This window comes from Diabrotica undecimpunctata, chromosome 4 (genome assembly GCF_040954645.1).
Source record: "Diabrotica undecimpunctata isolate CICGRU chromosome 4, icDiaUnde3, whole genome shotgun sequence".
In the NCBI taxonomy this organism is placed as follows: Eukaryota; Metazoa; Arthropoda; class Insecta; order Coleoptera; family Chrysomelidae; genus Diabrotica; species Diabrotica undecimpunctata.
The window spans coordinates 104,291,394-104,317,625 of record NC_092806.1 but is presented as its reverse complement, the minus strand read 5'-3'; the positions used below and the strand labels follow the sequence as shown (position 1 = coordinate 104,317,625).

Here is a 26,232-nt window from a genome sequence, read left to right as displayed (position 1 = left end):
TTTAATTTATTTTATATTTTATTATACTAGATATAGAACATTAATTATTATGCTTTTGCAATATTTAGCTGCATAACGGACATGATGATTTTCATTTTCAGTTTTTTACCTATCCTAGAGACGGGGTTACCTTTTTTTGAAACACCCTGTATATATATATATATATATATATATATATATATATATATATATATATATATATATATATATATATATATATATATAGGGTAACGGGTACAGTGACTAGCCACTTAAGGAATTGCCAATTGAATTAAAATTGTAAATTGGTATCTTTTAATTTAATAGCAATGAAACATCAAATTTTATAAAAACTCAGGTTATTTTAATCAGAAATAATAATGTATATCAAAAATTCGCACAAATTTGAACACTTACATAATTACACAGTTATTGGCCATACAAACATAGTTATTGGCATATAGAATTACAGTCATTGGCCATTCATAAAATTCCTATTTTTCTTTTTTTGTTTGTGCAGGTAAGGCACACCAAACTATATAAGTTAACAATTTCTTGTTGTTTCTTTGCACAAGTACCACTATGGTAGCCTCTAATACAAAATAGACATTTTATTCCAACTTTTGATTTAGATATATTATGGGAACAAGAATAACACAATCCTGTAAACACAAGGTTATTTACAGGTAGGTTGGTGTCGTCTGATTGTTTCACCGTTATCTGAGAAAATTTCTATTTTTTTATGTTCTGGATATCCCTCAGTTTAAAAAAATAACTTTCTTTTAGCCGACTTACCGGCACGTTTTTCTTTGCTGGTTTTCAAATTTATACAAAGCTTTGGGATGTATTCTTCAAATTTGTTGAATTCATATTGTTGCAGATATCAAAAAATATGTTATCAATTGTGGGCAGATTAATATTTTCCTCTATAGAATCAGGAAATTGGTTCTGTGGCAATTCTTGTTTTTGTTTGAGGTTGATTACTTCTAGTATATGTACTCTAACTCTACTTCTCAAAGTAGTGCTTTTAATTGTATCATCAATAAGTGTGTCTGCTTTCCAAATATTTGTATTTGCAATATTACCTATATTTGCTGTAACATTTTCTTTATTCTTACAACAGTTTGACATTTTGTGCTCTCGTAATTAACTTTTTTTATCACTTTCATCGTGGTTTCCTTGTTTTTTGACGTGACAACGTCTTAAATTAGGTTGTGGCTCGGAGTCACTCATGAAAAAGTGTAACGCTCGCTCACGTCTGTTACGATGAGTTACCGAACGAGAGAGAGGCCTGCCGGACTGGCGAATGCCCTGCGTCTCTCTCCCACTCAAACATGATCGGTCCGCTGCGCGCGCAGCACTAGAGAATTAGGCGCGTTGAATCGGTGCGTGCTTGTGTCTCTGTCTTTCTCGAGCGTTCTTGGCGTTGGAAAACCGAGAAAGCGTCAGAATACAAGTTCACACGTGTGGTTAAAGTATCGTCAGCTGTGTCTGTAGTGAAAATGTGGAGTGCTTAGATTCGTCATTTACAACAACTACAACAATAAAGGTAAATAATTGTACACTAATATTTCATTATCGTAAACTATGATTGATTGATTAATTGTTAGATTGACACAAAAGTTGAGAAACTGAGTTTATAGGTTATGTCATACTATTGACAAATGTTGATAGTGTTAAGTAAATTATTAGTTTAAATCACAACGTTTAAAGGTTTATGTACAATGTTTTAGTAAACAAAATATATTTCTATAGTTAAAATTTGTGCAATTCTTATTTTCATTCAATTCCTTGTTCCTATTGTGCAATTTAATAATATTCATATCAATAAATATTCTACCGAGAAAAAGACGTTGTCACGTAAAATCTTCGCCCGTAAAACCGACTTTACAGGCAACCGATTTTTTATCTTTATTGTTTGCTTTTGCGTCAATTTGCTTTTGTTTTCGTTCTAATTATATTTTTTCTTGTTCTATTTTTTCTTCAATTTTACGCCTCTCTGCATTTTAACGATCTAAAGAAGTGAGCACGAAAGGCAACTTTCTGTTTGCTTTTTGCCATTTCTTTCTGGGTTTTTGGGCAAAAAAATAAGAATTTGTCGATTAAGGTGTCAATTTCCCTAAATGATGAGTTGTAGTGATTAACTAAAGGCACATTATTGGATGTCGATTGAATATCTAAAGTCATTGTATCCTCTGTGGCATCTTTTATATTATATATAATATCACCATTTTCTGAAAGTTAAACTCGAAAATCCGAAAGTAGATTTTCTTCTGTAATGACAGGAATATCTTGTCCCTTGTATATTATTTCATTGCCACCTACAGGGTTAAGTGTAATATCTGAAGATATATGAGTTTCTGTGCTGATAGAGGTATCCTGTATATCATTTGTGACTGCACCCGTGAATCTCCATTTAGTTCTTCACAATCATCCAAACTTTAAAATTCTAATATTCTTGCGGCTTTAAACATTAGGAATAGTCCATTGCTTCAGGGTTCCATGGATACAATCCAGATGCTTTAGAGCCATTAATTATGTTATCTGATTTTAATTGACTAATGATTTTGTTTAGCATAAATGCTAACTTCTCTTTGGTAACTACTGAGTTCGGGTTTTCGCGTCTAATCTTTAATACTGCCCGGTTCCAATTTGCCTAATGGTTTAAATACAGCAATACCTGCAGGTTGTATAATTCTGGTTTCATAGTTCACTGGTTTAAATGGTTGAGTGAGTTTTATGTGCATCAACGAACAAAATAACTGGAAATTTAGTGTTTTACGCAACTAGGTACTTATATAAGACGTTTCCTATATATTCAAGTTTTCATGCTTTATCCATCCCGTATAGCTACATCCTATGCCCCATTCTCTTGGAACGGAATTTAGAAGATTGCTAGGAATTCCTTTATAAGAGTAAATGTGCTCTATTTGATATACATGTTTGTTTCCCTTTACAGCCAATACTAGTTTATTTTTGAGACACAATAGAAAGCAGGTTTCATCGCCATTTAAAACACGCGAAGGGTCTTGAAAAAAATCAATGTAACCTTTATTTTGTAAGTGTTCTTGAACACCAGTGAACCATTTTTTTATATCTTTTTAGACACAACTTGCTGCCGCCACCGTTTGTGGAGTTCTCTCAGATAAATCTGGGTGTCGCTTTAAAAAGGATCTATACCAATCTTTTTTTGACCGATTTTCAGTAAAAGGATTGACACGTGGATTTGCGTTAAGAAAACCTTTAACTGAATCTTGTATATCTTTTACTCTTACTGGAGAACTTTTGTATTGGCATATTATGATCCAATGTTTTAAACGATTCCCTTCCTCCAAACAAATAATAGGATTGGGACCAAGGGTAGTTTTTTCATTAAATTTTTGGCTTGCTCTAAACTGTAGTGTTGCTCTTGGCACATTTAATTATTCAGCTGCTTTTCGTTGGCTCGTGCCATTTTTTATGGTCTGAAAAGCAGATTGAAGATCTTGTTCTGTATATTGTTTGTGATACGTTTTATCTTTCCGGATATTTGGTATTTTTTATTCTAAAAATAAAAATCATTTAATCGTAATAATGCTAGCTACAATACGGACGTTTTAAATTTAATTTGATGATGTTTGATATGTTAGTGCCTACATTAGCACTAATTTTATAAAAACTAAAATAATTGTAATTTTATAAATACAAATCCGGACAAAAAATATATTTTTATTACATGTTACAGTTATTGGCCACCCTGTGGTTTAGTGATTGGCAGTCGGCCAACCACTGGTTATTGCTTTAAAAAATAAGCAAAAAGGCTTAAAATATCTTACCTTAAACCAAACTAGGCTAAAAAAGCCTAAATTATAATAAATATTTTAATATAAAGTAGGTACAGCAATTGGCCGGTAGGACAATCAGTATAACACGGACATATTTAAGATACACTCAAATTTACCGCTAAAACTGCATAACCTTACTATTAGAACCAATGATAATGTAAGATCTACTCCACTAAATCGCCATAAAATATTAATATACCCAGATACATAATACTATTAGCCAAGATAACTCACCTCGTGAATAGCCTTCCTTAACAAATTCTTTAAAAAACTCTTAAAACTGGATGCACCTGTTAAGCTTTGAACAACACACGCAGTAACAACTAGGTAATATTAACTGAAAGAGCTGATAACTAGACCAAATATATAGTAATGTTGCCAAATTTCAATGCAAATAAATTTATTTCCTTATAGTTTCTGAAAATATTATTATTTCGAATTTTGGTGAATGTGGCTAATCACTAGTGACTGGCCAACAACTGTACCCGTTACCATATATATATATATATACATCTAGCGGTTAATCTGAGCTCCGTTCTAAAACGGTATCATACTAACTCCAGTAGAATATACACCGTGTATAGTATTATCTAAGTAGCGCTTTATTTAGACTCCGACCAACATGTAGGATTAAGTGGACTCCACAACAGGATAAATCATTTGTGGGATCCGTATTTACCATTTTGCGTACACTTCTAATCTCCTGAGATGTTGCCAATAATTGTATTAGTAGTAGATTTTCAAATTTTACAGCTGGTACATTTTGGAACTTGAAATTTATTTAAATATCCATCAATTTAGTCATGGAGGAATTTCAGGATTATTTGGCTAATGTAGTTAAATATAAATTGTTAACCGACACATAACTTTATTTTACTTTTTAGTTTTAATAAACAAGGCGGTAATTTATATTACTTGTTTTATATATTTTTAAACATAAGAAAGTGTCTATTATAAACGTGGAAAAGTTAAGTTTCCATTTTTATTAATTAGTATTTTTTATTAAAAGGCATTGTCACTAAAACATTTAGTTCATAAATGTACGTACATCGGATAGAGTAATCGTGTAACAGTTTATGAAAGTAGAAGCCCCTTCGGTAGGATTATAATGCTTGTTACCCTATTAATATAATTAAAGAAAACTCAAACAACAGGGAGATCTTTGTAATTTTTGGATTACTGCAGTTTATGACATGCAATGTTTGTTTTATAGCGTAGTTGAATTTAAACTACAATAATTTATAAATCAATCTTTAATAACATACTTTTTTACTGCCTAATTTCAATAGATATGTCGATTTTTAATTAAAATATTTAATGCATCAAAGTCGCGTAGAGATTTTCACTAAACATTTAATTTTAAAGCTATTATTATAATAGTCCAAAAAAAAAGTATAAAATTCTAGGGAATTCAATATCCCACTATGGATTTGTTTTATAGATTGTCGTAAAGCATTCGACAGAGTCAAATGGATACACTTATGACTGATACTAAAAGAATTAGGTGTACAACAACACCTAATTTTGCTTATAACTGAACTGTACGAACACACTACTGGACCATTTAAACTAACATTAAAAGAAGATTGAAAATCAAAACGAAATATAAGTATCTGGGAAAAATTTCTCAAACGATATTAATATTAAAAGGGACTTTAAAGAGCATCTGACAAAGCATGCTAAACCTTAAGGCGACTAAACCACACAAAATGGTTATTTGAGAAAAATTATAGCTCGTTCCAGAAAGAATTGTAAATATAATAACATTAACGTAGATTAAGAAGAAAGGCTGAAGAAAAAAACAGTAGCGGTTAGCCTAAATAAAGAAAGGCAAAAAGAAAATGTAATTTGATGTTTTGAAAAAATCTGATCCGAAAACTGTATGAAAAACATCTCATAGTATAGACATAGAGCGCGGCGGTGCCTCTACCGTCTGGCGGCCTATATCGGAAACTTTTACTACCATTTGACTATTTGTGTACAATTTTGTGTATGGTTAAGTGGCACACCACAAAAAGTGTTTTTATTTTCTCTTTTGTTCAACAATTAAAATGTATTGCTATACTTCTAGATGTTCCAATACAATAAAGGATAATAAACATAAAGCACAGGGTAAAAATTTTTATTATTTTCTCTGTACTAGTTATTATAAACACATAAGCTATACTACAATTAAAAACTATGACCACTATGAAAAAAATACGGTAGACTATGACTACATTTCTGCTTTAGCACTAGAGTAAGAACAAGATAAAATTCTTAATTCCTACATAATTATATTAACGAGAAGTTAATAAAACTTTTGTTCGTTATCAGTAAGAGAAAGCGCATTTCAGAATACCTATATTATGAAAAATGTTGTTGATATTACAATATCAGATGATAGGAATACAAAAATAAAAAACAACTTACCTTTTCAAAACAACAATCAATCACTTCATTTTATCACGAAAAATTTAAAAATTGCAATGTAATTGAACCCATTTTGCGAGCTATAGTTACATTGATACTTATGTGGCAATTAGCTGTAAAGTCATTAGTCTTTCGCGTCGTATCATATTTTCCTAATATTTTTTGTAGGCAAGCGGTTTAGTTTGTGTAATATAATATCCCCAATTCGTCTCATAATATTTAGTTTTCAAAACAGCTGTTAATAATTCGTTCACATTTTTTAAAGCTCTTTGCAGTACATTTGAAAATAAGTCGACAGTAAGATACTTTATTAATTAGTTTATTAGGTAAGCCTAGTTCGGCCATGGTATTTCATAGTTTTATTCTTATGATTATATCAGTGTTTGTTTAAAATCTATAAATAACTAGTTTAATGTTTTTTTTTTGTATTCCCAACATTTCTAATTAACTGCCTAATAGTCAATAATTGATTATTCACTCAATCGTTCCAGGTGTATTAGAAAAAATATTGTATATCCTAATAATTAATAGATATATAGCTTATATATAGCTCATATCGCTATAGTTTGTGTAGTACATTTTATTATCCCTTTTGTGTATGGTATGCTTTTCAGCAAGTTGGTACTTGCTCTTACTTCTAAATTGACAGATCAGCTGTTTAACTGCCTGTGCTTAACTTTCTTCTTCATTTTGCAAATATATATAAAATTTATAAGACTCTGACATACCTTTGATTAAAATATTGGATACCCTATACTATTCAATCAACGGAAATACTAAGATCACACGGGGAGAATCTGTCTCTATCTAATTAGCCTTTTTCGGTCCATCTTTGGACATAGGCCTTCCCAATCCTTTTCCATTCTTCTCTGTCTGTCGGTATAGTTATCCACCTAGAGCCCACGTGCTTCTTGATATCATCTGCCCATCTCATTTGGGACCTTCCTCTGCTTCGTTTATATTCCCACGGTCTCCAACTTATAAGAATTTTGTTCCATTGGTATTCTTTTTGTCTTATATTGTGCCCGGCAAATCTCCATTTCAATTTTGCAACTTCTTGTCTAACATCCCTCACTTTTGTTTTCTCTCTTATCCACTTGTTTCTCTTTTTATCCATTAGTCTTATGTGCAACATTTGTCTTTCCATTGCTCTTTGGGTTTTTATGGTTATGTCCATGTTTGCTTTTGTAAATGTCCACATTTGAGAACCATAATTTAGAACAGGGAGTACGCATTGATTGTATACTTTAGTCTTAAGATGCTGTGGATATCTTTTGTTTTTAAGAATGTAGCTTAGTTTGCCAAATGCCGCCCATGCCAGTCTAACTCGTCTTTTTATCTCTGCTGTTTGGTTTTCTTTGTTACGTTTTATAGTTTGACCCAGATATATATAATCCTGAACTTGTTCTACTTCATCTTGTCCGAACCTCATTGTGATGTTTTCATCTGTATTTGTTATAATTTTGGTCTTGCTGTAATTTATAATAAGGCCTATCTTTCCAGCTTCTACGTCCAGTTCTTTCATCATTTCAAATAATTCTTCTCATTTATCTGTTATCAATGCGATGTCATCAGCGTATATTAGATGGTTCAAGTAATGTCCACAAATTTTTATACCTTTTTCTTCCCATTCTAATCTTTTAAAAATATCTTCCACAGCCTGATTAAAAAGTTTCGGTGATATTGTGTCACCCTGTCTCACGCCTCTATTTATTTGTATTGATTCTGTTTATTCATATACTTTAATTGTTGTTTTGGCTTCCTTATATATATTGGCTATTAGTTCCGTATATCTGTGGTAAATTCTGCTGTTAATCAAAGAACTTTTCACTGCCCAATGTTCGACACTGTCGAAAGCCTTTTCGAAATGTATGAACGCTATATATAGAGGAATATGGTATTCATTTGCTCGTTCTATAAGTATTTTCATACTTATAGAGAATCCCTTTCTAAAACCAGCTTGTTGGGTTTCCATCGAATTTTGTCATCAATCTATTGGTTAAAATTTTTGTTGGGAGTTTATACATTACATTGAGGAGTGTTATGGGACGGTAGTTTTTTTATATCTGCTTTATCCCCTTTCTTGTGTAGGATAATGGTTACGGATTCCTTCCAGTTGATTGGGATTCTTTTTTCTTTTAATATCTTGTTAAAAAGGGAATGTAGAGTGTTAATTACCACTTTTCCACCATATTTCAGCATATCTGCAATTATTCCATCTTTTCCAGGCGATTTGTTGTTTTTCATTTCTTTTAATGCCTTCTTTATTTCTGATTTGCTTATTTCTGGCTGTAGCTCTGAGTTGACATTTTTTACTTTAGCTTTAAGTTGGTTTTTAATTGTTTCTGGTGGTTCCTTTTTTGTTTTATATAGTTCTGAGTAGAAATGGTGGATAATATTTATAATGTCATCTTTAATGTTTGTTTCTAGTCCGTTTTCATCTTTTATTTTGTTTATTTCACACTTACCTAATTTCGGTCTTAAGCATTTCATATTTTTGTTGTTTTGTATTACTTTTTCTATTTTTATTTCTTGTTCTTTTCTCTTATTTTCTCTTATCATTCTGCTTATTGTTTTATTGATTTCTACATATTCTATAGCTTCCTTTTTTTATCCATAAGCTTCTTTGTTTCTGTTGATATATAGTTGTTCTTTTTTAGATCCTTTTTGCTATTTCTTTTCCTGATGTAATCATCGTTGCTGTAAGTATGTTGTCTATTTCATCTATATCTTTGTCATCACTGTCTAATTTTTAAGTAAGTTGTTCTTTTAATAGGTCTTTGTATATCTCTTTATATTGCCCTAGTTTGTTTCTATCTACTAGATCCCAGGTTTTAATTATTTTTCTTTTCATTTCGTAGTTACCGTCAACACTAATTTTTGCTCTGACCATCCAGTGATCGCTACCTGTTGTGAATCTGTTAAGAACTGTTACAACTTTAATGATATATCGTTCCGTGGACAGTATGTAGTCGATCTCATTTTTTGTGGATCCATTAGGGCTGATCCATGTCCACTTTCGTTGGGGCTTCTTTTTGTAAAAGGAGTTCATTGCGTATAGATGCTTTTCTTCTAGGTAGTTCATCAAAGTAGCACCTCTATCATTTCTCTGACCATACCCGAAATCTCCTGTTTTAGTTTCTTCCTTGTTTAGTTTTCTACCCAGTTTGGCATTGAAATCTCGAATTAGTAGTATAAGACGATTTTTATGTTCTTCCATAGCCTTTGATATATCTTCATAAAATAGTTCGATATCTTCGTCATCATAAGCTGTCATGGGGGCATATACCTGGATAATTTTAATTGATGTTCTTCTTATTTTAAGTATGACATAGGCTGTATTCGGGTTTCTTCTTTTCGTCGAGTTTCTGATAGGCCTATGATATCTCATTTTATGTTTGTTAATTCTTCTTCCAATTCATGTACTTTTTCATCCGTAGACATTGATCTAATATTGTATGTCCCTATTGACAGGTTGACGGATTTTTTTGATTTATGTTGTGTTCGTCTTAGTGAGTTTTTGTTTTTATCTATCAAAAGCGAATTATTGCGTCTCCCAGATACCGCGAGGCAGACCTTTGAGGTGTGGGATAATATTATGGGTTATTTCTGGTTTCGTCATAATTTATACTGAAATTACTAACAAGAGAGTGCTCTTACTTATACATGTTCAAATTGATATATAGTACCAACAGATGCTAGTTATATACCATCAGTACTAATAAAATGAAAACTATCAAATTAATGTCAATTTCATTGAATAATCAAAACAATCGAAAATATATACCAAAACAACACAATAAAAGTAAAAGTAGAAGAAGAACTAACCGACCCTATTGAAGCTGGTAATGGGATAAGACAGGGAGATTTCCTGAGTCCTTTATTGTTCAACCGGATTATGGATGAAATAATAAAAAAGTAAGAAATAAAAGAGGATACCAAATGGGAGAAAAACAAATTAAAATAATCTGCTATGCAGACGACGCAATACTATTCCTTCAAAGTGAAGATGATTTACAACGTATGCTACACCAATTTCATATAACCGCCAGAAAATTTAACATGTTAATTTCTTCAAAAGAGACAAAATGCATGGTTTCAACAGCAAGTTTACTAATATGTTAATTGGAGCTGGAAGGTCAGATAATAGAACAAGTGATGAAGTTTAAATATCTAGGTATCACATTATCTAGCTACGGAAATTTTGAAACTTAAGTGGAAGATCCACTGAATAGAGCAAACAGAGCCGCAGGCTGCTTAAATGAAACAATATGAAGAAATAAAAATATCGGGAAAGAAACCAAAGGCAGAATTTACAAAACAGTTATCAGACCAATAATGACATACGCAGCAGAAACAAGACCTGACACAGAGAGGACAAAAAGGATGTTAGAAACAACAGAGATAAAAACACTTAGAAAAATTGATGGTAAGACACTATGGGACAGAGCTAGAAGTACAGATATACGATGTAGATACAAGGTGAAGAACATTAAGAACTGGTTAAGAAATAGAAGAGTAGAATGGAACGATCATATAAGCCGAATGACAACAAATGGAGTAGTAGACATGGCAAGAGACGGTTACCCAATAGGAAGACGATCAGCAAGAAGACCACGAAAACCATGGAACGGTAACTTACTGGAGACACATTGAAAAACAGACAGAGTAATGTCTATATAAAAAGAAGAAGAAGAAGAAGAAAAAGATACACAGGATTGACAGGATAAACAATAAAATAGCTGCAAGAAAGAGAAAATGAATCAGTCATATTAATGTAGAATAGCAGAGGACAGAGTATTTGTCATAGCCTTAGACAAGTGCCCAATTGAAAAAAGACCACAGGTCGTTCAAAGAAGACGGAACTCTAGAAAGAAAATAGAATAGTTTTAAAAAATAAATAAAAGCATAAACATGTCTTTTCCTACTCTTTTAATATTTAAAATACGCAAATAGAACCTTGAATTAAAATGTAACCTTTGATATCTGTGATAAACCCATCATCACCTGAACAATGGCGCCATGTATGAAGTTGAAATTTTTTACACCTATTTTAACTGTTTATTTTTTTATTATCTATATATGAGTTACGAACGATATCACAAACTTATTTATTTTCCACAAACAGGCTCTTTAATACCTTAAATTATTACTATACAAATCTGATTCGAAATATCGTCAAAAAGTAATACACGGCATGTAAAATTTAAATTTTCAATAAAAAGTAAAATATTAGGCATTACTTACGGGGTTCAAAGAACGAGCCTTTACGAAAATTTAAGTACTAAGAAGATCAGAACAATCGGGCATACCCAGGGTAATGATTAAATAATTAATCGGCTCATTCGTCAGTCACCCCTTTAATATGATTTTGTCAAATTGGTCCTTTTTAGGACCAACTATTCTAATAACAAAGGTATATAACTGTTAAGGGTATATCTAGAGATCAAGAAACTTTACTTTACTTAAACTTATCAGACATATGCGCTAAATACGAATCTGACTCATTTCTAGTGCAGGAAACACATATAGGGCCTAACGTAGGGTATTTGGTATAAAGCTTATCGCCGAAAACCACATTATATATATAGACATGCTATCTCTGTCGGAAAAAAAGCAAAGAATAACTCAAAGTAAGAAAGGACAACACCAGTCAGCTTTCAGAGAACCTTTCAACGATGTTCAGCTTGGATCCACCATCTACATATTTAATGAAAAATAATACAACTACCTACATTGAGGATCTGAGCACTATTACGAAATCTGTAAACAAAAGTGGCTATAGATAGGGAAGATCATGTAGATTACAAATGCTAAATCTTACCCAACACATCAAAGACGGGTACGAAAAATATCAGGTATCAGGGGTGGTATTTTTCAATCTAAATGCCGCTTACAACACCTTAAATTACCAAATATTTCTCGAAAAACTATATGATATCCCCTTAGATAACAAACTCACTTATATTATTTGCGTATGCCTACACAAGAGAATATTTTTTGTATCACTCAATGTTAAGAATAGCAGATGAAAAACGGTCTTGCTTGGGGTAGCATAAAAGCACCTACACTGTATAACATTTACCCAAACGATCAACTCATACCGGTAGATAATAGGACTAATATTATAAAGACGATACACCTATTATTGCACAATAAAAATAAACTATGAATCAATTTTCAGCCAAAACCCCTGAAAAACTCATGTGCGCTCCTCAATTTCCCTAACATAGACGCTTTCACAAACTGAACATCCAATAATGTCATGAAATTGTTGAACTGTAGACTTCCTATAAATTTCTTGAAAATAGTTTGTATCCCACGGGATCAGTCACAGATCATTGTTTAAAACTAAAAGGTTAATTGAGGACCAGAAATAATATTCTTCGCAAGCTTGTCAGCTAAAAATGAGGCGTACGTCCTTCCGCCTTTAAAACATAGACGCTTGCACTATATGCTTCTGCTGCCGAATATACCTTGATAGACAAATTAACCATTCTTTTTTTTGTGCACACTACTACCCATTTAAACACAAAAATATCTATTGCAGCACTTAACCATATTTATTTTGAGATAACCTTCTATCGAGATATCATATGAGTATACAAATAAGACCAGAACTAAAATAATAAAAAAGCTTTATACAAGATATCGCAGAAGAGTAGATGAAATAAAAGTAGTTTTTATTAATCGGGTGCTTACATAAAACGTACAAAGACATACTCACGTAAACAAAATACATTACGAAATTTCTGTAATAAAAAAAAACATCGAATTCGGCATTGAACTAATAAAATTATATTAAATAAAAAAACAACATTTCTAAAAATGCAGAAAAAATAAAATTTTCTATGCAAGCGAACATTCCATTAAATAATAAGCCGAAATCCTTTTGTATCTATATACCTGTTTTTTAAAGAACCAGTTACCTTTTAGTACGTAGTTATACCAGGTAATAAGATATCCTCTGTTACACAGTGTAATGCATATGACATTACACTGTCTACAAATAGTAGATAAAAATAAGGAGCCCATATAAACCGTTCAGGGTATATGTTGAAAATATACGGTATAATCGCACAGTTGCCAAACTCTCAGAGCTTACTTAAACCGATAAACGTATGGTTCAAATATACAATGAAAAAGATCTGAACGACCCCTATAATATATACACGTGAACTAAACGATATACATTTATGATACAGGGGTATTTACGGGCTCCAAAAAATTTTTATAAATTATTAAACTCTACATGTTGATGAATCGACTGAACCAATATTACGGAATTGTCAAGTGAGCTCCGTATATCGGTATCCACTTGACCACGGAGCTCAATTGAACCTGAATTTTAACATGGCCGGAGTTCACTTAATGCCGTAGATATATATATATATATATATATATATATATATATATATATATATATATATATATATATATATATATATATATATAGTGTCTGATGAGGCTGGGATAGGCCGAAATGATCATAACACTTTATTGATACCGATTCGAGAACGGGAAGTTTAACGAATTTGTCCTCCTATGCCATTTATATTTGGCCATTTAATTTCTATGTACCAGGGATTTAAAACTGGAACTAAGAGTTAGGTTGGCGAGGTGCTATGTTTTTTCGACCTTATTTAATGGAATGGAATCTTGGACCTTGAATGCTACATCAACGAAAAAACTGGAATCATTTGAGCTGTGGGTGTACAGAAGAATTCTGAAAATATCATGGACAGAACACGTCACAAACAAAGAGGTTCTGAGAAGGATGAACAAAGAAATGGAAATTTTAAATTCAATAAAAACAAAAAAATTGGAATATCTCGGACATATTACACGTGGAGAGAAATACACCTTGCTCCAACTGATCATGCAGGAAAAGATCCAAGGAAAGAGAAGCATAGGGAGGCGTAGAATGTCATGGCTGCGCAACCTGAGAGAGTGGTACGGATGTACATCAAATGAACTTTTCAGAGCAGCCGTCTCAAAAGTTCGAATAGCTATGATGATTGCCGACCTCCGCCGCGGAGATGGCACTTGAAGAAAAAGATTTAATTTAATAAAGCGATAGCGGCTTTCGCTAAAAGATTTTATCTTTTACACATTTCGCATACCACAGAGGATACAGAAAACGATATTGTCATATCGTTTTCGTTCACGGCCGCCAAATCAGGTGGCGCCTTTGTAAGCTAACTACTGTTATAGTGAAGTTTTGGGAGACATTCGTTGGACTTTCCGAGTTTGAATTTGTATCAGCCCAAGTGTCTGATAAGGCTGGGATAGGCCGAAATGATCATAACACTTTATTGATACCGATTCGAGAACGGGAAGTTTAACGAATTTGTCCTCCTAGGCCATATATTTGGCCATTTAATTTAATAAAGCGGTAGCGGCTTTCGCTAAAAGATTTTATCTTTTACACATTTCGCATAGCACAGAGGATACAGAAAACGATATTGTCATATCGTTTTCGTTCACGGCCGCCAAAGCAGGTGGCGCCTTTGTAAGCTAACTACTGTTGTAGTGAAGTTTTGGGAGACATTCGTTGGACTTTCCGAGTTTGAATTTGTATCAGCCCAAGTGTCTGATGAGGCTGGGATAGGCCGAAATGATCATAACACTTTATTGATACCGATTCGAGAACGGGAAGTTTAACGAATTTGTCCTCCTAAGCGATATATTTGGCCATTTAATTTAATAAAGCGATAGCGGCTTTCGCTAAAAGATTTTATCTTTTACATATATATATATATATATATATATATATATATATATATATATATATATATATATATATATATATATACATCCTGCTTTTCCTTTTAAACCCTTTTCACGTTGCAGTAATTTAGCATCACCAAGAATTGCTATCATTTTCTATTTATAAATTGTGTATGTTCGTTTAGTGCACCTTTGTAGGCTTGGCACTGTTGTCGGTTTTTCAATATTCCGATTTTTTTTATATATTTAATTTTTTACGTCATACCTACGTTTTAACATCGAGCGGTAAAATCACTGTATTTGGCATCATTTTAGAGCCAATAGATGTTGCCGGTATTAATCCTTAAAATAATATTTTAGATACCTAAATATCGATCGCTTTGGGTTCAAGTTCAAAGAACGACATTGAAACTACCTGCTCACAAGTTGCAGTCTCAACGGGTTTTTTCTTCGTTTAGATGTTATATTTATTCAACCTAGATATTTTTGCCCAGAGAATCGTGTAGGGGAATATTTTACATAAATTTCAATTTACAACCTGTTTAGTCGAAGCTATCGATGAATAGTTTGAGATAAATATTATGGTTTTATGGGATTAAGGCCTTAATTATTGGTTGTGATCCTGTTAATGTTTGAAATTTTGATTTCCATTCCTGAAATCGTTCTCAAAAAACGTTTTTTTGTACAAAATGTGTATACACATGTTTACATAATTTGTACAATAAATAAAGTTAGTGTAAAATAATAGAGGAAATCAAAACGTTAAATATTAGTTAATTAAAAATGTAATTTTCATCTCAATAACGACCAATAATTGTGGCTTAATCACATAAAAAAATAATATCGGATACCTCGCTAAATAGTTTAAAAAAATCTTATACAGAAATTTAAATTCTAAATAGTATGAGGGGTAGCTGACGAAAAATTCGTAAAGACGTACACTTGATTTTGCTTTGTTTTTTTAAACAATCTTAAAAGGCAAAAAAAATTTTTTTGCTTATAAAACGTTTTGTATACATTCTAAAGAAAAATAATTCAAATAAAAGTTGTAGACCATAAAAAGTTTTTTATGTAGAGAAATACCAAATTTAAATACATCAATAATTGATATAATTTCAAAAAACCGTAAACTTTAAGATATTATGTTTGTAGTAATTTATAAATGTTAATAACTTTGTTTTTTGCCTAACGACAGGTAATATAGCTAGTTGAAATTATGGCAATTGATCAGTTATTAAAGTGTGCTAAATATCAAGCAGATCAAAAAATATTTTACAATTTATTCAATTTGTTTATGACAGAAACCGATTATTTAAACAACCGTACTTGTCCAAACAGTATGACTCTACAAGTATTTTGTAACTTGCAATCGATTCTTTGCGCTTTCAGTTTTAAGGTATATTAAAAAAACTTAAACATATTATTAAATTTTTTATTAAAAACAGTTTGAATAGGGGACTTTTTAGTTTTTAGACCACTTCACGTTTTTTCAGTTTCTTTGACAAGTGAGGATTGTCTATTCGCTTATTTCTTAATATGGGCTATGAGCAATTATCTAGTCAAGTCAACACTATTATAGAAGTTACCCATACTTTTCCAGTACTCATTCAGACGGTTCATCTTAATTGTCCCCATATGGAACATAAGTCCGAGAAAAGTCTTAAATTCTGTTTGTGTTGTCTCTTTCCAAAACGCAATCCTCGATTTTTCTGAACGACTTTGTGCAAATATTTCGTCAGAGTCAATCAGAGTCACTTCCATCATTCATTTAATCTACATCGTCCTCGACAGATGCTTCTAACAATGATTGTAATTCAGCAGTGGTCAATCTACGTTTATGTTCACATCTAGCTTTTTTAGATGTCGAAGGCATATTATTTACATCCATCTTTTTATAAATACTATAACTCACTTTTACGGAGGTAATTAACAATAAAAACGTTCTACTAGAAACTATCAACTTACGACTTCCAATACTATAGGCCACTTGAGGCACAATACGTTTTTACTCAATAATAGTTCCTGTATAAGAAAAATTATTTTTTAATGTGCTTCAATGAAGCACACTAGACATATTGCAGTATTGCCATCACATTCTTCACAGTATGTTTTAACTTTCTACTAGTCATGCTTCTTCTTAAAAGTTTGTAACATCTTGTACACTTTCTTCTCTTTGTATTATCTACATCGCTTTGCCTGAGATGGTATCTTTGGGTGTAACTAGGGTTACAACATTTCTTTAATTGCAAATGCTTTCGCGAACTCCAGTCTGAACATAAGGATAGGTTGTCGCTTTTTTTACGTTTTCTATTATTTAGCAACTTAGCATTAACTACTACGGTATTAAATGCGGCATTAAATATTAATTCCACTGCCACTTTCCGGTACCACTTCAGAATTTTGCGTATTGGGCTTTGGTAAGAAGCCACTTGATCACTAAAATCAACACTCTTTTTCACCAAGTTATAATCGAGAATAGTTTGTGGTTTTAGTACTTGTGTATAATTTTTCTTTTCATTTGATTAAACCAAGATACAACTATTATGTTTAAATGTTGTAAGGATTAAAGCTGGTCTTTTGTCGACCCATTTTATCACTTGTAAAATCAATTATGGGGTTAAGTTTCATCGTGAGTAGCTGGTTGCAACTTTTTTAATCGAGATTTTGGTTTTACATGTTTTTATAGTAAAACATCTGCACATGAATAATTCGTTTCTTGAACAATGATTTCAATTCAACGACCAATATTCTAAAATAAGGTGTTATTACGTCGTCCGGAATATTATAAACTGGTTCTCTTTCACAAAGCATTGGAAATATGGTTTACATTTTATATTTAGAAAAATCTGTTACTGCAACTCTTGTTCGACTAAACTAAACTAAATTAATACACAAAACAAATTAATCTATTTTTTTTATAGAAATGCAGATTCCTGTTGGATTTTTATCAGTGAGGCATGAGTCACTGGTGTCTCGTATATCCGGACCTCTTATCGCATTACAAACATAATTCTCAATTAGCAGTGCGGTACAAGATACATTTAGGTCGTATAATCTTAAAGCCGTAATAAGCCCATAAGACCGTATGTTATAAATAAATATATTCCTATAAGAATTATCTTGAAAGATGAAAAAATACAATAAAAAAGTGCAATATTAAGTGTTATTTAAAAAATAATAAGTCATTCACGGGCGCACAGTTAAAAACAAAAGTTTTCAGTGTTCTATTGCTTGATTATTATTATCTGGTATTCTGAAAATGTTGACATTTTTTCCTGGTCTGATCTTCCTCAACTAACGTCATCTTTCTTATTTGGTGGGTTGTATTGTTCAGGTCTCTTTAAGTGTTTTTGTTGCTATCCATAGTGAATGATTTTCTTTAGACAATGTACTAATGTAGTGTTCAAATGTGGAATTGCGTGCATCATGTAGCGCTGATCTTAATTGTCTGATTATCTATCTCTTGCTCTTCATTTTTCGACTATTAGTTGTATAATATAATTCTGAGTGTTATTTGTGTTTTCTTGATTTGGAATTGTTAATCGTGTAGCTCCATATGAAATAGTAGAAGATGAAAACGACAGCATATTCATCGATAAAAAAAGGAAACGCGATAAAGATATCTGAAACAACTGTTTTATGTTTTACCAAAACAGATGAACAGAGCACTATAAAGAGGAAGTAGAATTAGCTATGAAACAGCTTGAATGGGGAAAAGAAGTAAGCTTAGACCAAATACCAGCAGGAATTATTCAACTGAGGAAAAAAATTAAATGGATATTTTACGCTAATATTTCACGTTCAGCGACGCATTCCACGTTTGACACACTGTCTTGTTTAGTTTTCTGTCATTCTATTTGTTAAATCCTATCTCATTCTCATCGCAGCGTCAAGGAGCAGTAAATGTGTGCACTCAACGGGAGATTTTTCGAGTTTATCATATCTTCTTCTTTAAGTGTCTCTCCTATCGGAGATTGGATATCATTAGGGCGATTCTAATTTTATTTACTGCTGTTTTGAATAATTCGTTAGTGGTACAGCCAAACCACTCTCTTAAATTTCTCATCCAGGACATTCTTATACGGCCTGGATTTCTGCGTCCTTGGATTTTTCCTTGCATTATATTTTGTAGGAATGTGTACTTTTGTCCTCTCATCAGGTGGCCAAACTATTCAAGTTTTCTCTTTTTTATATTCAGTATAACTTTTGGATCGTTATTTATTCTGCGTATTACCTCTTCATTTGTAATTTTATCCATCCAACTTATTTTTAGTATACGGCGGTAGCACCACATCTCAAAGCTTTCAAGATTTTTAACATTCTTCTGTTTAAGAGCCCATGCCTCAACAACCGTAAAGCAAAGTACTGAATACATACTAAGTAGTTAACTAAAAGTGGACGTATGCAAAGATATGCATGACGTAATCGTATGGTATTCGCTAATAATCCTGTCACGTAATATGTCACACACTTCTGTGCGTTAATTTGTTTTATTGCTGCCAGTTTAAGGTGTTATTACATGCCGCCATGTTTAATTTTTCTCCACCATCGTATTATCTCCGTTAAATCCTATCATTTTAGGCTCCATATGTCATGATTAGACCTATAGGACCGGAGATACGCAACTAAGGCTCTTTTGACATAACATATATAGGAGCAAAGATATATACCTAAGGTCCTTTTGGTGTTAATGTATTTGATTTCTACGTCGTAGTATTCTATTGGTTAAATTGTACCATTTGAGGTACTGTACGTCACGATTGGACTAATAGGATCAAAGATACATAACTAAGGCCCTTTTGCCAGGCTACTCTATTTAATTTTTATATCTCATTGTATTCTATTAGTTAAATTCTATCATTTGAGGTACGAAACGTCACGATTGGACTAATAGGACCGCAGATACATAACTAAGGCCCTTTTGACAAGCTGATGTATTTTATTTTTCTATGTTATTGTAATCGATTGGTTAAATCCTATCATTTGAGGTACTGTACGTCACGATTGGGCCACTAAAAACGAAGATACGTAACTAAGGCCCTTTTGACGTGATGCTGTATTTGATTTCTATGTCATTGTATTCTATTGGTTAAGTGCTATCATTTGAGGTATCGTACGTCACGATTGGACTAATAGGACCGAAGATACATAACTAAGGCCATTTTGACATGCTACTCCATTTAATTTTTATACCTCATTGTATTTTATTTGTCAAATCCTTTCATTTGAGGTACTGCACATCATGATTGGACTAATAGAACTAAAGATACACAACTAAGGCCCTTTTGACATTGTTCTGCATTTGATTTTTCTATCCCATTGTATTATTTATGTTAAATCCTATCATTAGAGGTACTATACGTCACGATTGGACTAATAGGACCGAAGATACGTGACTACAGCCCTTTGGACATGTTGCTGTATTTCATTTTTTTATTTCATTGTTTTCAATTGGTTAAATCCTGTCATTTGAGATACTGTACGTCACGATTGGACTTATAGAAACGAAGATATATAATTAAGGCCTTTTTGACATGCTGCTATATTTGATTTTTCTGTCTTATTGTATTTTATTGGTTAAATCCTATTATTTGAGGGGCTGTACGTCGCGACTGGACGAATTGGAGTGAAGATACAATAGGTAGTTGCAATATATCATAACCCGTTCCTTTTAACCAAACATGATTCCAAAATGATTTGTGGATGAAAAAAATATATATATTCTTAAATTTACTATTTCGTTGTGGGCAATATTATATTCAACAGCGATGCCAAATTTCTGATGCTAAAATGATTGATAATGAAAGTGGGATATACATTTTCATGTATATAATGGCAGCGAGTAAACGGTAAAACCCTGAACTAAATATATATAATATTTTCACTGTACCATCATTTTAGACTCAAACATTTTCTGGAATAAACTTATATAACTCAGTAAGGGATAAAAAGAGAAAGCGGATATTTTAAAATACCAACACGGTATCAAAACTCTAATCAATGAGATGGTTAAAATTCTTGTAACAAGTACAGGAAAACAGTTATTGAGGTCTTGTAAAGTAGCGTCGATATACAGATGCTACTTTGCAAGACGATGCTAAATGGATGGGAAAAGCATAATGTATCGATGCGAAAATGATAGTAGGATGTATATATATATATATATATATATATATATATATATATATATATATATATATATATATATATATATATATATATATATATATATATATATATATATGTATATATAGGGGAAATCTGCAAGAAAGACTCTAATGAGTATCAATTGTTTCGCCGAACGTTTTCGCCAAAGAGAATTAATTTGGCTTCTTCAGGGCTGAAAAAGAGCTAGTAACATAGTGGTGTTTTTTGTTACTATGTGCAAAAAAAGTTTTTTTTTAAGGTTTGAAATGTACGGTAGCTTTGAACTTAACACGCAAAGGTTTACCCAAGGTTAATCGAAAAACCCAATGTAACTACATTTAAAAGGAGGTAATTCTTTGAATTGTCGGCAATAACTAAATTTTTGATTTTTAGAAAGTTTAAAAGTGAGGTTCTATTTTAGCCAGAATGCATGCGCTGACAAATTTAAGTAGTTCTTATGAATCTTTATGTCGTTAAGGTTCATCGGTAAAAACGAATAAAATTAAATCCCAGTATAGGGAAATACTATTTTGATTTTCTTTATTTAATTATATTCTATTGTTCTTGTAATATTATATCTTACTGAGATGTATCAAAGAAAAGCAAGGGAATGTTATCTTTTTTAGTTAATGAAAATTAATTGTAAAGGTAGGTTAGTTAATGGATATATCAGTCAAGTTAGTTATCTGTGATGTTGTATTGTTCTTGGTATCTGATTTAAGTAAGAAGTGGTATATATCGCTTAGATTCTTAATGTCACTCTTAACATTAATAAAGAAATCGTTAAGGAAACTATAACACATTTTAATGAACTCTCTTTTAGATTTATTGTTCTCACGGTGGAGAATTGTAGTGTTCGTATAGTCCATGAGATGAATAGTGGAATGGACATGTTTGGCTAATGCACAACGGTCAGGGTAAAGTCGAGAATCACTTTTGTGTAGTGTAATACGTGATTTCAATAATTGAGATGTTTGACCGATGTAAGAATTCTTGCAAGAGAGACATGGAATGTTGTAGACAATGTTACTAAGCCTATCTATGGGAGTCTTATATTTTATCTTAGAATAAAGATTATTAATTGTTAGGGCTGATCTACAAGCCACATTAAGTTTAATGTTGTTATTATTATTACCAAAGCTATTTTCAACACTTTTCAGAATCCTTGTTAACCCCGGCGTGATATCTCTGAAATATGGTAATGAAAAATATTTGTTGATAGGAGTATCCGAGACTGGGTTCCCACTTAAGACATCAGGATCAGCATTGTTAGTCGCGAAGGAAGGTGAAATATCTTCGTTATGGATAGGATTAAACAGAATCTTATTCACTAATGGTGTTGGATAAGCGTTTGAAATAAAAAGTTTCTGTAGGATTTGTAGGTTTTTTGTATGAAATGAAGGATCTGATAGTTTTATTACTCTATTTTTTATCTGTTTGATTAAGTTGACTTTGGTAGAATTATTATGGTATGAGTGGTAGTTAAGGTATCTACCAGAATGGGTCGGTTTTTGATACCAATCTATTTTAATGTTGTTGTTTTCCCTGATCATCCTTATGTCGAGAAAGGGGACGGACCAATTACCATCTTCCCTCTCTATAGTGAACTGGATGTAGGGGTCATAGGGTCATCCAGTTCACTATAGAGAGGGAAGATGGTAATTGGTCCGTCCCCTTTCTCGACATAAGGATGATCAGGGAAAACAACAACATTAAAATAGATTTTTATTTCAAACGATTATCCAACACCATTAGTGAATAAGATTTTGTTTATGACTATCCATAACGAAGATATTTCACCTTCCTTCGCGACTAACAATGCTGATCCTGATGTCTTAAGTAGGAACCCAGTCTCGGATACTCCTATCAACAAATATGTTTCATTACCATATTTCAGAGATATCACTCCGGGGTTAACAAGGATTCTGAAAAGTGTTGAAAACAGCTTTGGTAATAATAATAACAACATTAAACTTAATGTGGCTTGTAGATCAGCCCTAACAATTAATAATCTTTATTCTAAGATAAAAGATAAGACTCCCATAGATAGGCTTAGTAACATTGACTACAACATTCCATGTCTCTCTTGCAACAATTCCTACATCGGTCAAACATCTCGATTATTGAAATCACGTACTACACTACACAAAAGTGATTCTCGACTTCACCCTGACCGTTGTGCATTAGCCAAACATGTCCATTCCACTGGTCATCTCATGACTATACGAACACTACAATTCTCCACCGTGAGAACAATAAATCTAAAAGAGATTTTAGATTTATATCTACCACTTCTTACTTAAATCAGATACCAACAACAATACATCACAGATAACTAACTTGACTGATATATCCATTAACAACTAACCTACCTTTATAATTAATTTTCATTAACTAAAAAAGATACCATTCCCTTGCTTTTCTTAGATACATCTCAGTAAGATATAATAATACATGAACAATAGAATATAATTAAATAAAGAAAATCAAAATAATATTTCCCTATACTGGGATTTAATTTCATTCGTTTTTACCAATGAACCTTAACGACATAAAGATTCATAGGAACTACTTGAATTTGTCAGCGCATGCGTTCTGGCTAAAACAGAACCTCACTTTTAAACTTTCTAAAAATCAAAAATTTAGTTATTGCCGTCAATTCAAAGAATTTCCTCCTTTTAAATGTAGTTACATTGGGTTTTTCGATTAACCTTGGGTAAACCTTTGCATTAAACCATACATTTCAAACCTTAAAAAAAACTTTTTTTGCACATAGTAACAAAAAACACCACTATGTTACTATATAACTATACATATATATGTATATATATATATATATATATGTATATATATATATATATATATTATATATATATATATATATATATATATATATATATATACATATATATATATATATATATATATATATATATATATATATATATATATATATATATATATATATATATATATATATAGAAATTGTCTAAGCTTATTTTACTTATTTAATTTAATACGTACTTCAGAATGTTGTGATGTTGCTTAAGGTAATATATCATTTCGGTTTTAATGAATTTTTGATAGTCTTCATTTTCCATGCAGTCCACAATATCAACAGTCGCTTCCATTTTAATAAGGTTTTCCATCTGTTCAGATAACATTTCAAATGATCTTAGAATATGACAAATAAAATACCCGCTTAGCGCTATTGGTACTAGACCAAATAAAATACCATGAGGTATAATTAAGAACAGCGGTACCATCTGTGGTAAACCTCGATCCAAAAAAACTATTTTGGTGATAATAAAAATTATATGTTTTTGCCTATTTTCTTTCCACAAGAACCCTCCGTACATTACAATCAATAACAGTATAAAAAACGTTATGGACTTTTTCAGGAATATGCTTCTTTTATCCATTTTCTCTGTTAGCGAGTGGCTGCAGCTACGAGATCGTAATATACAATTATTTCTTAAGTTGAGCATGCCTTCGTAAATTTCATCAAAGTTCCTCATGATGGTTCCGTATATGCCTATAAACTAAAGGTGGCATTAATTTCGCATACTTATACATGTAATATATAGATATAGTAGCGGTAATATATATAGTAGAACACTAATATTTAAAGATTTTGATAGTTCTGCTTTAAGATATAGTACGGCAACCGACACCTTACATGGACCCTTACTACCGTATGCTTACATAATAAGTGATGTAAAATAGCTTTTATAATAATTAGTGGTATAATATTGTTAGATTTATATCTAAAATTAACGTAGGTATACAATTTAAAATTTTGAAAATTTTTCAAAAAATGCAAGCAAATCCTCTTTTTTTTAAATCTTTTTTGTTTTATTTTAAAAATACAAAACTTCAAAATATAACAACTTTTTTAAAACAAGAGTCTTTTCATTATTATACTTGTAATTTGTCGAAGCCACTAAAAATACTTAAAGACCTAATTAATTTTTCCCTTCTTCTGTATTTTTTGTGTCACTATTATCTTTCAGTTCAATAATGAATTTATTTCCACCATTAATGTGACAGTGCTTAATCTTCTTACATGACTTTTTAAAATAATTATATTATAGCAAACAACACTTTACTATTTACCAACTACCTACTAAATCACTATTCAAAATAATTAAATTTCTGCAAATACACCAACACAGATCGCTATGCACAGACTGATCTAGCGTATGCGAATCGGTCAGTGTAAACATATATATATATATATATATATATATATATATATATATATATATATATATATATATATATATATATATATATATATATATATATATATATATATATATATATATATATATATATATATATATATATATATATATATATATATATATATATATATATATATATATACATCCCGCTATCATTTAGAGCTCTTTTCACGTTGCAGTAGTTTAGCATCACCAAGAAATGCTATCATTTCCTATTTATAAGTCGTGTATGTTCGTTTAGAGCACCTTTGTAGGCTTGGCACCGTTGTCGGTTTTTCAATAATCCGATTTTTTATATATTAAATTTTTTACATCAAACCATCATTGTAACCTCGGAAGGTAAAATTATTGTATTTGGTATCATTTTAAAGCCAATAGATGTTGCCAGTATTAATACTTAAAATTATATTTGAAAACATAAAAATATCGATCGGTTTGGTCGGTCGGTCAAGTTCAAATAATAAAGACATTGAATTTACCTGCCAGCCGGCTGATTTCAGCCGGCTGGGGTCAACTAACAGGTTTTTTTATATCAATGTTCAGTTGTTATATCTATTTATTTAGATATTTTTTCCCAGAGAGTTGTGTCGGGGAATATTTTACATATTTTAATTTCCAACCTGTTTTATCGAAGCTATCAGTGAATAGTTTAAGATAAATATTAGGTTTTTATGGGATTAAGTCAAAAATATTGGTTGTGATTGTGATGAGAATTACATTTTTAATTATTTAATGTTTGACATTTTGATTTCCATTCAGGAAATCGTTCTCAAAAAACGTTTTTTGTACAAAATGTGTATACACATTTTTACATAATTTGTACAATAAACAAGGTTAAATATTGGAAAACATATCGTTAAATATTAGTTAATTAAAAATGTAATTTTCATCTC

General features: G+C 31.5%; 1 long non-coding RNA gene across 1 annotated transcript in view; it reads right to left on the bottom strand.

Annotated features, from left to right (window-relative positions):
• Positions 1-24,631, bottom strand: part of LOC140438340 (uncharacterized) — a 30,998-nt gene extending 6,367 nt beyond the window's left edge. The window contains exon 1 of the long non-coding RNA XR_011950505.1: positions 24,117-24,631. This is a non-coding gene — a long non-coding RNA (uncharacterized lncRNA). The remainder of the gene's footprint in view (positions 1-24,116) is intronic.
• Between the last annotated feature and the right edge of the window lie 1,601 nt (positions 24,632-26,232).